A 12,559-nucleotide genomic window follows, 5' to 3' on the forward strand; every position below is an offset into this window, starting at 1 on the left:
AACATCAAATGCTTGCTAATTGGGAATAAACATCACTGCAACCAATTGTTCAAGCTTAGAAAAAAAGGCAAGTTGCTAAAAAAAAAACCAAAAAAATAGCCACAGATCAGAGTGGCAGAATTAATCAGTGCTATTATGCCCCGAGGTAAAACGAGAGTGATACTCTCTCTTGTGTTCTGTATTGGTCGTGCACTGCCACACAAGTGTTCAAAGGAAACAAGCAACGTGCATATCAAAAGTCCAACCTAACTGACAGCGTATTCCCTAATCGATGTGCATAATAACCAGATATCCAGAACAGAGGCATAGAGTACAATAGAGGCACAGAGTATAAAAGCAAGGAAGTTATGCTAAACCTTTATAAAACACTGGTGAGGCCTCAGCAGGAGTACTGTGTTCAATTCTGGGCACCACACTGTTGGAAGGATGTCAAGGCCTTAGAGAGGGTGCAGATGAGATTTACTAGAATGGTACCAGGGATGAGGGACTTCAGTTATGTGGTGAGACTGGAGAAGCTGGGGTTGTTCTCCTGAGAGCAGAGAAGGGTCAGAGGAGATTTGATAGAGGTGTTCAAAATCATGAATGGTTTTGACAGAGTAAATAAGGAGAAACTGTTTCAAGTGGCAGAAGGGTCATTAACCTGAGGACACAGATTTAAGGTGATTGGCAAAAGAACCAGAGGCAACATTTTTTTACGCAGCGAGTTTTAATGATCGGGAATGCACTGCCTGAAAGGGGGGTGGAAGCAGATTCAATAATAACTTTCAAAAAGGAATTGGATAAATAATTGAAGGGGAAAAATTTACAAGGCTATGGGGAAAAAGCAGGAGAGTGGGACTAATTGGGTAGCTCTTCCAAAGAGCCGGCCAGGCACAATGGGCCAAATGGCCTCCTTCTGTGCTGTAACATACTATGATACTATGAACAGTATTTACTGACTCATCAGGCACCCAATTGGAGAACAGAAGGTTTTTCTTTCTCTTGCAGCATGCCCACCTCAAGAGGGCTGTCAAGTATCCTGCTTCCAGGCTTCTTCCAGTTCCAGCTGCTAGCAGTGCATTAGAGCATTTAGATATCCTCTGAAGCAGCTCTGTAGTAAAGGGGAAAAAAGGGGACCAAAGAAACTACAATACAGATTTGGGTTGCACAATTCCCAGGCCATAGTGTGATTTCTTGGGGTCACAAGCACCCGGAGTGGCTAATTTTGAAGTCTCACCCCTTACCTTTTCTATTAGAGCTGCTTAGGGACACTCCCTATTGGTGAAATAACCACAGCAACTTAGTAGGAAGGTGCACCATACTCCAAGGACTTCTGACAACTAATAAAATTGACTTTAAAAAACACAACCAAAATTCTCCTGAGTTTCTTCAATTTTCATCTGACAATTTTTTTTCATCTGAAATGTGATTAGTTTTGACAGAAGTCGAAAAGCCCAACATCAAGCAGTCCTCAGGAAAAGCCCGCCTATCCAGAGGAATAGGAGAGATACTTCATGGAGCCTTTCAGAACTCAAATAATCATAATTCCTCAAAATTTTCAGTGAATTGAAGTAAACTGCTTAATTGCAGAAATCTCAGGCTCTCCCTCCCCTTCCTCTCAATAGAATATATACACAGTTTAGTAATATGGAAGGAGCTTCTTAAAGGCTTGGTTCTTAAGTCCACTAACTAGTGTGGAATTGTCTCATACAGATCAGTAAGCTCCTGGTTTCAATTCCTAGTTTGTGCTGAGATGGTTGATTCTAACTGCAGGTGGCAGTACTTTTGAAAAAGTTATACCACCGAGTTAGGCAAGGTTTATAAAAAAGAGTAGCCAATGTTCCAGCTCTTGAACATCATCTCATTACCCCTGCTGGAAATAATGTGCATAGAATAGGGAAAGGACAAGTTTGGGGTCAGTTCAGATCTCCCAGATTTATATAGCACCTCTCACAACCTCAGGATGTCCCAAAGTGCTTTACAGCCAATGAAGTACTTCTGAAGTGTAGTCACTGTTGTAATGTAGAAAACACAGCAGCCAATTTGCGCACAGCAAGGTCTCACAAACAACAATATGATATTGACCAGACAATCTGTTTTAGTGATGTTGGTTGAGTGATAAATATTAACCAAGACACCGGGGAGAACTCCCCTGCTCTTCTTCGAAATAGTGCCATGCAATCTTTTATGTCCACCTGAGAGGGCAGATGAGGCACATGTCACTCCGCTTTTTAAGAAAGGAGAGAGAGGGAAACCAGGGAATTATAGACCAGGTAGCCCAACATCTGTTGTGGGGAAAATGCTGAAGTCTATAATTAAGGATAGGGTGACTGAACACCTCGAGAATTTTCAGTTAATCAGAGAGAGCCAACATGGATTTGTGAAAGGTAGGTCGTGCCTAACAAACCTGATTGAATTTTTTGAAGAGGTGACTAAAGTAGTGAACAGGGGAATGTCAATGGATGTTATTTATATGGACTTCCAGGAGGCATTTGATAAGGTCCCACATAAGAGACTGTTAGCTAAGATAGAAGCCCATGGAATCGAGGGAAAAGTACGGACTTGGTTAGGAAGTTGGCTGAGCGAAAGGCGACAAAAAGTAGGGATAATGGGTAGGTACTCACATTGGCAGGATGTGACTAGTGGAGTCCCGCAGGGATCTGTCTTGGGGCCTCAATTATTCACAATATTTATTAATGACTTAGATGAAGGCATAGAAAGTCTCATATCTAAGTTTGCCGATGACACAAAGATTGGTGGCATTGTAAGCAGTGTAGATGAAAACATAAAATTACAAAGCGATATTGATAGATTAGGTAAATGGGCAAAACTGTGGCAAATGGAATTCAATGTAGACAAATGTGTGGTCATCCACTTTGGATCAAAAAAAGGATAGAACAGGGTACTTTCTAAATGGTAAAAAGTCAAAAACAGTGGATATCCAAAGGGACTTAGGGGTTCAGGTACATAGATCATTGAAGTGTCATGAACAGGTGCAGAAAATAATCAATAAGGCTAATGGAATGTTGGCCTTTATATCTCAAGGACTAGAGTACAAGGGGGCAGAAGTTATGCTGCAGCTATACAAAACCCTGGTTAGACCGCACCTGGAGTACTGTGAGCAGTTCTGGGCACCGCACCTTCGGAAGGACGTATTGGCCTTGGAGGGAATGCAGCGTTGGTTTACTAGAATGATACCCGGACTTCAAGGGTTAAGTTACGAGGAGAGATTACACAAATTGGGGTTGTATTCTCTAGAGTTTCGAAGGTTAAGGGGTGATCTGATCCAAGTTTATAAGATATTAAGGGGAACAGATAGGGTGGATAGAGAGAAACTATTTCCGCTGGTTGGGGATTCTAGGAGTAGGGGGCACAGTCTAAAAATTAGAGCCAGACCTTTCAGGAGCGAGATTAGAAAACATTTCTACGCACAAGGGGTTGTAGAAGTTTGGAACTCTCTTCTGCAAACCGCAATTGATACTAGCTCAATTGCTAAATTTAAATCGGAGATAGATAGCTTTTTGGCAACCAAAGGTATTAAGGGATATGGGCCAAAGGCAGGTATATGGAGTTAGATCACAGATCAGCCATGATCTTATCAAATGGCGGAGCAGGCACGAGGGGCTGAATGGCCTACTCCTGTTCCTATTTTTTCTTGCCTAAAATGGCTGGGTGCAGAAAGATGCAAAACTTAAAGTTACACCATTGTGTTAAAATCAGCACACAGGTTTCACCAGTATGCAACATTGCTTTCTGCACAAGACAGGTACAGATGAAAAAAGCCCTGTGGCCCATCTTAGCTCACCCAGCCAGAAAGAAACAACAGCTCCCCCATCACAGCATCCAGCTGTTTCATAATTCCATGGCTGTTGCCTCCACTACATTACTCAGATTCCACACACTGATCACTCGTGTACAGAATGTCCTAGCAAAATGTGAATTTTATGGGTGACTTTTAATCATAAAAATAAAAATAAAAAATGAGTGGTTAATATCTGGACTCAAAGAAGAACTAAATTTGTTTTCAATTTTTCTTTGTAGACCAAAGGGATGGAGTGAAAGTAAATCTTCAAAAAAGCTCCCATTTGTGTTGATAATTGCTTCCTCACCCTCAAGTTCAAGGGTGGGCATTTTCAAATCTCCCTAACCCTAACACTGCATTAAATCTGTCTTAAAACAAAATACACACGCACACACACAATCTTTCAGTCTTATTGGAAACAAAGCATCCCCATTATGTTCCTCGCTATACAGCAGCTTGGCCCATGAGATCTCAAGGCAGAGACAATATTTGACAGTCTTTTTGCTCTCTCACTCTGGGAGACGAGGGAGAAACTGTCACATTCAGTGGCTGGCTAATCAGCTATGGTTTGGAATGACGCAAGTTTCATTAGCCAAGCTCCAGTGCGCAGTGTTATTTTCTTGAGAAAAATGTGAATTTTATGGAAAGGGTTTTTATAACCTTTATTTATTTTTAGAACCGGGATTTTATTTTAGCTTTGCAGAATGTTATACTCAAAAAGAAATCAAATGGCAACTTAGCAAATGCCTGCATGTCAAGACAGCGCATCACAATATGCAAGTCCTGTTTTCAAGGATTGTCAACATCAACCAGGGGCAGGTGCAGCGAAGGACAATGTGTTTTAAAGAATAAGCTGCATAATCTAGTGCAAATACGTAACTGTTCGTTTATTGGAAGTATTCCAAAAGAAAAGGACAAATTTTGAATTCAGCCAGGATTACAGCCACACATCCGATCTTCTCACTGATGGTGATACATGGCTCAGCTTAGGAGGGGCAAGAATGTTAGTGTTCCTTTCTTTAGAGCAAAACATACAGTAAAAATGAGCGCTCAGGTGGAACAGTGGCTAGGGGCGCTGTCACAGGTCTCAGTGTCGTTGAGCTGCAGGGAGGGGTAAAGCCAGGGTTCCCACTCTTATTTGCTATCCCTTGAACCCCCAGTAGAAAGTATAAGAGTGGCATCCACATGATAAAATAGAGAATATGGTCTCTCTCTTACTATCTGTTATCTTCATGTTGTTGTTTCACTATCGCTCCTCCTGTCTCTCTTCACTTAACGTTTTGCTTCTCTGTTTTTTTATTTCCTTTCAGGTGGGAAATAATGGTTGGTATGGCATGTGTGGCACGGAAAAGAACCACCAACGACTACCTTTGGAGGAGGGGTTGCAGGGACAATGCAGCCCAGTCGATCCCTATCCCCTATCCCAATCTCTCATGCATCCCCCCACCTCCTTGCTCCAATCTAATTTCCTACCCCTTCACCTTCCCACTAGCCTGTCCCCTTCCTCCAACAACCTCACTCCCATCACTACCCCTACCCCCCCCCGTTCAACTACCCACCAAACCCCTTTATCCTCCTCTCTCACTTGCTCCGTTGTCACTCACAGCCTTAACCCACAATCCACTCCAACCCCACCCCAAGGACAGGTGGCGAGAGACCAAAGGCCTTCTTACTTTCTGCCAGTTCCCCTCCTCCCCTACCTTACTACCTGTTTCTCTACCTTCCTGTTTCCCTCTTCCTACCTGTTTCTCTACTTCCTGTTTCCCTCCTCCCTGCCCTGTTTCTCTCCTCCCCTACCTCCCTACCTGTTTCCCTCCTCCCCTACCTTCCTACCTGTTTCCCTCAAAAAGGCTTTGCTCGCTTTCAAAATTCAACTTATTTTTCTTTATTGAAATCAAATTAGAATCAGGAATAAGCAGGTCCACTTTCTGTCTCTCTCTATCCATTTCATAGGTGTTAGAAATTAGAATATCTGTCTTACAGGTGTAAGTCATTAGGCATGTCTTTTTCTAATTGTCAATAAAACACAAGTGAAATAATCAATTGGCTTCAGAATTCAACTAATGTTTTTTAATAAACTGAAGTAACATTACACGAAGACACTCTTTCTCCCCTTCACCGCTCCCCCTGATCCCAGTCTCTCTCACTTTCTAAAGGTTATGGAACGCAAAAGATAGGCAACAGAATAATTTTTTTTAAAAAGGCATCAGGTGTGTAATCTGAAGTCATTTTTCCTCTCACACACAGAGCCTGCTTTTTTTAAAAATCACCATGAATTTTCTCTCAGTAAACCTATTGACGTTTGTTCTGTAGCAGTTTTTTTTAATATATATTTTTTTTAAACTTTTGAGCAAAAATTGCTAAAGAAAAAATATACCTCAGTGTAGCTGACTGGATAGCACTGATGCACCTGGGAAATTAGCCACACTGCTCATGCTCAGACTGCACAATCCAAATTCAGTTCACAGCTGTGGGCAAAAATATCAACTCCTGGTCCAAGTTTTGGGGAGAAGTTGAGGCCTTCAAGTAAAAATATTAAAAGACAACACTTTATTACCACAGCAGGGAGAATGGGCCTGACCGGGGCAGGGGAGAAACAGAGGTGAGTGGACAGGGGATCAAAACAATATCCTCGAAGGAAAAAAAGGCAGCAGACCATATTTTTTTAATTTTGAAGCCATCTAAAATTACTCTCAATTTCCTACCTGGCATGGGAATCATGATGCTAAAAATCAGGCTTCCAAAAGATAAAGTTGTCTCTACACTACCACCCAATGCAACGGCAGCATTTAGTGTCACAAAACATTGGAAAATCCCATTAGGAACTTTGCCTACAGACATCACAGGCTAAGAGGCAGGACATAAAAATTTTAATAGGAAGAACAGACAGGGAGGAGGTCTTTGGCTTGGGTCGGGGGTGTGGGTAGGGACAGGGTTGGGTTCAGCCACAATGCCCCGTACAGTTGGAAAGCCTGCCAACACTCACTCTATAGGACACACGGGTAAAATATTCAATTGTGGGTGAAGTTCCAGAAGATACTAGGTGCTATGCATCTGTACCTTGTGATGAGTCGTCTTCTTCAAGAAAGAAAGGGAGAAAATTGAGGGAAAGAAATTAAAATGATACAAGGAGCTGGATTTTTTTTCATTTCTCCTGCTTTCTCCTAGGATGGCAGGACTGACGTATGAGGAGAGATTGGGTCAACTAGGCCTATATTCACTAGAGTTTAGAAGAATGAGAGGTGATTTCATCGAAACATATAAAATTCTAACAGGACTAGACAGACTAGATACAGGGAGGATGTTCCCGATGGCTGGGGAGTCCAGAACCAGGGCTCACAGTCTCAGGATACGGGGTATGCCATTTAGAACTGAGATGAGGAGAAATTTCTTCACTCAGAGGGTGGTGAACCTGTGGAATTCTCTACCACAGAAGGCAGTGGAGGCCAAGTCATTCGATGTATTCAAGAAGGAGATAGATATATTTCTTAATGCTAAAGGGATCAAGGGATATGGGGAAAAAACAGGAACAGGGTACTGAGTTAGACGATCAGCCATGATCATTTTGAATGGCGGAGCAGGCCCGAAGGGCCAAATGGCCTACTCTTGCTCCTATTTTCTATGTTTCTATGTTTAGATTGCCTCAAATATATCTTTACAAAAGGAACATAAATACAACATGCCTGACTTCCTAAGTTTCAACTGTTTTCAGCACCGCAGTGCACTACGGTGTATAAACAGACACTCCCAAAAAACTGACACCAATAAAAACGGACACTTAATGAGAAACCTAAATAACTTACAAGGTAAAATACACAAGAGACGCTCTGAAACCACACACACTCGCAAATTACGAGCTACGGAGAGCCTTCAATGCACCAAGCCCTTTTACAAGTTAAAACACAGGACACGCAGTGCAGCCCAAGGCGGCATCCCAGGGATTGAGCGGTTTCTCTGTCGCTATGGATGCTGGATAAAGAACTCCCCATTCTACTAAAATTTCTTTACAGTACATACAATGAGCATTTTGAAAATATGGACTCCTGCAAAAAAAGGACGGCTGTAATTTAAAAGTTTCACTGTGCCTGAAAAAAAAGTTCCCCCATTGGTTAAGTGGACAAAGAACTCCACGGTGCAATACTTCACTAAACAGATCAGGAAGGTCCCAGGTTCAATTCCAAGTCTGTGCTGAGTTAGCTGATCTCACTTGGGACAGACTTGAGGTGCTACAATTGCCCTCAGCCTGTGGTGTGGGGGAAAAAAAAGATTAGCCAAGGTTCCCACTCTTGACTGCTATCCAGTGACTCCTGCTGGAAAGAGCGCGTATTAAAGGAGGGCAGAATCAGCCTCTGTCATGATACCCCTCATGGTCAGAGATCACCAATGGTCACTGTTCTGGTTCACACATAAAGGACGACTAGTTGCTGAGATAACTGGAGGGCTGCCAGCCCCTTTATAACAGTACCCTACAAAAGTCACTGCCTTCAGGAGAGGTGGAGGGAGAATAGAGATTTCTCCCCCCAAAGTTTATTAAATACTTTGAAGTTTTTATGCAAGATTCTAGATTAAATTACCCGTCATCCTTAATTCTATGGTCACAACCTACATTGTGGTTGACAAATTAAATGACTATATTAATACATACTGTATAAAATACCAATGCAGTATAATTTCAGACACAAGAAAAATATCACTTGTGAACGCCAACTCTTTCCAAATACCCTCAGGACATCATTAACCCATATTAAGATTTTCACTTCTATCAATCCAATCTTTTTTTGTAATCACCAAAGTCTTACATCCATGAGGCATTCTTAGAAAGCCGAAACATAAACAGATGCTGTCCAATTAATACTTTAAAATCACATGTTTTAAATATTTATACCAATGAATGACTCAGTAGGACAGGTAGAAAATCAGCTGTCTCTCAATCAGATGGTCACAGGTTAAATCTCAAGCCTGCCTAACCTCTCAGCTGTCGTGCAACTGAGATTGTTTGAGTCCTTTGCCAAATTTCTACATGGACTGCCATACCATGCCACTTTTGAGAGTAGGGGTTTGGCTGGCAGAGTAAGAGGAGAAGAAAAGGGAAATAACAGGCTCATACAGCTACAAGTAGGCTTCACATTAACAAAACTGTATCCACAGCAGCGTGGACCACAAGTTGCCTTCACTCTCTGCTTCAGTGATGTGACAAGAAGCATATATTTTTTCAAATTAGATACATCCAAATTGGAATTTTTATATTTTGGTGATCGAGGTAAACTCTGTGCCCCTCAAAATTGTCCTGGAAACTGTCCAGGAATTAAATGTCAGCAAGTGAGTGTTAATATACTATCCCTTCTTAAAAGAAAATGTGATGGATTGGAGTGGCTACATCTAAAATTCCTGAAAGAAATTTCAAGATAAACCCCCAAGTTTGCTGTGCCTTTCAACTGTCTAAAGGCAAAACAGGTACTACAAGTAAATGTTGGCACTTTTAAAATGGGTTTTTCCATTGACAGTCTAACATAGGAGTTTTCAAGATATTTTGAGTTGAAATGTTGCAACCTACTCAGCATTTTTAATATACAACATAAAGTTCAACCCCCACATACACATGAATAGGCTGTCAATTAATTGGGGAAACTATGGGACACTGTCCCTTTAAGACAGCACGTCCTCACGGTAACCATATAAACCACCTCTTCTGACTCCTGCCTTTGCTGTGTACAAGGCCTTTAGCACACCTCTTTTCTTTTGGAGGACAAGGCAGAGAGGCCAAGTTGTTGCGATTTTTGTGAACAGCAAAATACAAGAGCAGGTGCTCCAAATCCCATGGAGAAACCAAGAGGGAGTGGGTGGGAGCTTTATATGAAAAAGATGAGCTACATTAAAAGAATGAGGAAGACCATGTCAAAAGTAGATCTAACATTCTGTTCAGCCACCACATACAAATGAATTACAGAAAAGTAATGCAAAACAACCATGGCTAGCATGGAGCGCCAAAGGACTTAGTGCGAGCTGTCAGATCAAAAGAACAATAATTTTGTGGAAACACATAAATTACTTCAAGAAATGACCTTGAAAATAGAATCAAGGAAAATCCTTTTGTTTATCAACCCTTGAGGTAGCTATAGCAAGAGGAGAAGAAGCCTTCAATTTAGCTTGTGGTTTTCGATTAGCTGAAGAGTACCAAATACAATCTACTACCCAGTTAGCCATTTGCCAATTCGAAACAAAAATGAGAAAGAGCTTTGCAAAGTCTTACAACAACTCCATTACAGAACTTGCAAACAGACTACAAATTAGCAGAAAACTGTGAAATACAATTAAACCATAGAAGGAAGCATCAAATTGCAAGTTTTGAACAACAACAAGTTAAGTGAAAATAAACCATATTTCTCACATGACTACCGTATAGATATAGACACTTATAATACTTACGTAGCTGGTTTGTCACTCCCATGTTTTCAACACTTCCCCAGCAATGCAAAGCACTTACTAAGCCAGTCCTGCAATAATATTGTGCCAATGGAGGGACAATTCCCCTCATTTACAGTGGTCTAATCATGCTTGCATGAAAGTTGAACAAGAATTGTTAACTTTAATTTTAAGTAATTTTGTTAAAACAAAAGATTGTTGACTGCAGCAGAGAAATAGACTTGGGTTTGTGAGCCCAATGTGGTTCAGAAGCTGAAAAAACATGTGGGTTAATGTCAATTTCTACAGATGTTAGCCCAGCTATTCACACCATCAGACTCAGCAATCAAGCTAAGCCAATTCCTCAATGGCATCAGTACTTGCAGCTCAACAAAAATGTTTGAAAAACAAACCAGAAATCTAAAAAAAAATGGATGTTAACATCATGGGGAAATCTTTGTAACTGTTCTGAAGTAAGACAGAATGCTTCATGTAGAATAAACTTTCAGGAGATTAAGATTTTGTGAGCTCTATAACCTAGGTGGCCACCCAGGAACAAGAAAAAAACATATAATGCTTTTACAAGCTGGCTGGCATGATATTTGTTGCCAAGTCTTGCATTCATGACTCGCATAAGTGAGATATAATCACCCTATGTGGCTATTCTGGGAGCATTTTATATATATGCATACTAAATTTTTATAGAGCCTTCAGCCAGGCAATTATAAATAAACAAGATATAAAGAACAAGATCCTTCCAACCAGTCATGCTATAACATTAACATCTGGTAAAAATAAGTGGGAAGAAATAATTTGAGAAGCGCTCTACCCTTTAGTACTGAAAAGCAAACTAGCAGCTCTGTGTTAAAATTCTACACATCCCAGATGGAACTAAAACTACATCAGAGGCAAAGGAACAGAATTTCACAATCAAGGCAAATCATTACATCAGGAGCCTTTACCATTTTCTTTTTGGGTCAGAATTATTTAATTTACAACAATTAATACAGTTCCCCCAGGGCCAAGTAGCAGATTTGTCCTTGTCCGAACTTAGATCTCCTTTTTTCAGATAGATGGACAAAAAATTAGCAGCAGTATTGTACAACAAAAATAAAATACTTAAAGCAGGTACACTTAGCTTTTGCCTTAAATAAGGGATTACTGGAATGGTTACTGTACTAACAGGAGGTTCCATTTTGCAGCAGGTTTTGATTATTTTTTGAGATGTGGTACTGATCTAAACTTATGATAGGATATACTTTCTATTTGATAACCTGATTTCCAAAAGCTAGTACTGGGAATGCAAGGGGGAGAACAGGATAACAGTGCTTTTATTTTCTGAGATGACAATTCCTTGAGTATAGAAGAATAGGGTTGATCTAATTGAGGTGTTTAAGATGATTAAAGAAGTTGATAGGGTAGATAGAGAGAAACTATTTCCCCTGGTGGGGGAGTCCAGAACAAGGGGGCATAACCTTAAAATTAGAGCTAGGCCATTAGGAGGTGGTGTCAGGAAGCACTTCTTCACATAAAAGGTAGTGGAAATCTGGAACTCTCTCCCCAACAAAGCTGCTGCACCTAGGTCAATTGAAAATTTTAAAATTGAGATTGATAGGTTTTTGTTATGCAAGGGTATTAAGGGTTATGGAGCCAAGGCAGGTAAATACAGATCAGCCATGATCTAACTGAACAGCGGATAACAGGCTCGAGGGGCTGAATAGCCTACTCCTGCTCCTACGTTCCTAAGGTACACAAATTTAAGGTAGACAAATCACCAGGACCTGATGGTTTCCATCGGAGGATCAGGAGGGAAGCTAAGGAAGAAATAGTGGAGACTTGGACTATAATTTTCCAAAATTTTGTGGAGAGAAAAATTGTTTGAGGACTGGAGGATGGCAAATTGTGATTCCCCTCTTCAAAAAGTGGAGTCAATGTTAAGCCAGGAAATTAGAGGCCCATTGGTCTTACTTCAGTTGTTGATAAACTACCAGAGTCTATAGTATGGGATGAAATTGCTAAGCACTTAAGAGGATAAATGAGTGAATCTAAGTCCTTCAGCATGGATTTCCAAAAGGCAGATCATCCTTGACCAACCTTATAGAATGCCCTGAAGGAATAATAGAAGATAAAGCAAGTGCAGTGAACATGCTTTGTATGGATTTCTAAGAAGTATTTGATAAGATACCACACAAGAGGCTTAGGACAAACATAAAGGCACATGGAATTAAGGGAACGTGGCCAAACAGACGGAGAGCCGGTTAGAGGGCAGAAATCAAAGGGTGGGGGTATACAGAGGTTTCTCAGGCTAGAAAGATGCGGAGAGTGGCGTTCCACAGTGTCTATGATGGGGCTGCTGTTATTTGCTACATAAACGAT

At 40.9% G+C, this 12,559-nt stretch overlaps 1 protein-coding gene across 3 annotated transcripts in view; it reads right to left on the reverse strand.

Moving 5' to 3' along the window:
- The window catches only part of mad1l1 (mitotic arrest deficient 1 like 1), a 730,635-nt gene that overhangs the window by 546,126 nt on the left and 171,950 nt on the right, over positions 1–12,559 (reverse strand). The gene's annotated exons all lie outside the window — the stretch shown is intronic.

Source organism: Heptranchias perlo, chromosome 22, assembly GCF_035084215.1.
Source record: "Heptranchias perlo isolate sHepPer1 chromosome 22, sHepPer1.hap1, whole genome shotgun sequence".
In the NCBI taxonomy this organism is placed as follows: domain Eukaryota; kingdom Metazoa; phylum Chordata; class Chondrichthyes; order Hexanchiformes; family Hexanchidae; genus Heptranchias; species Heptranchias perlo.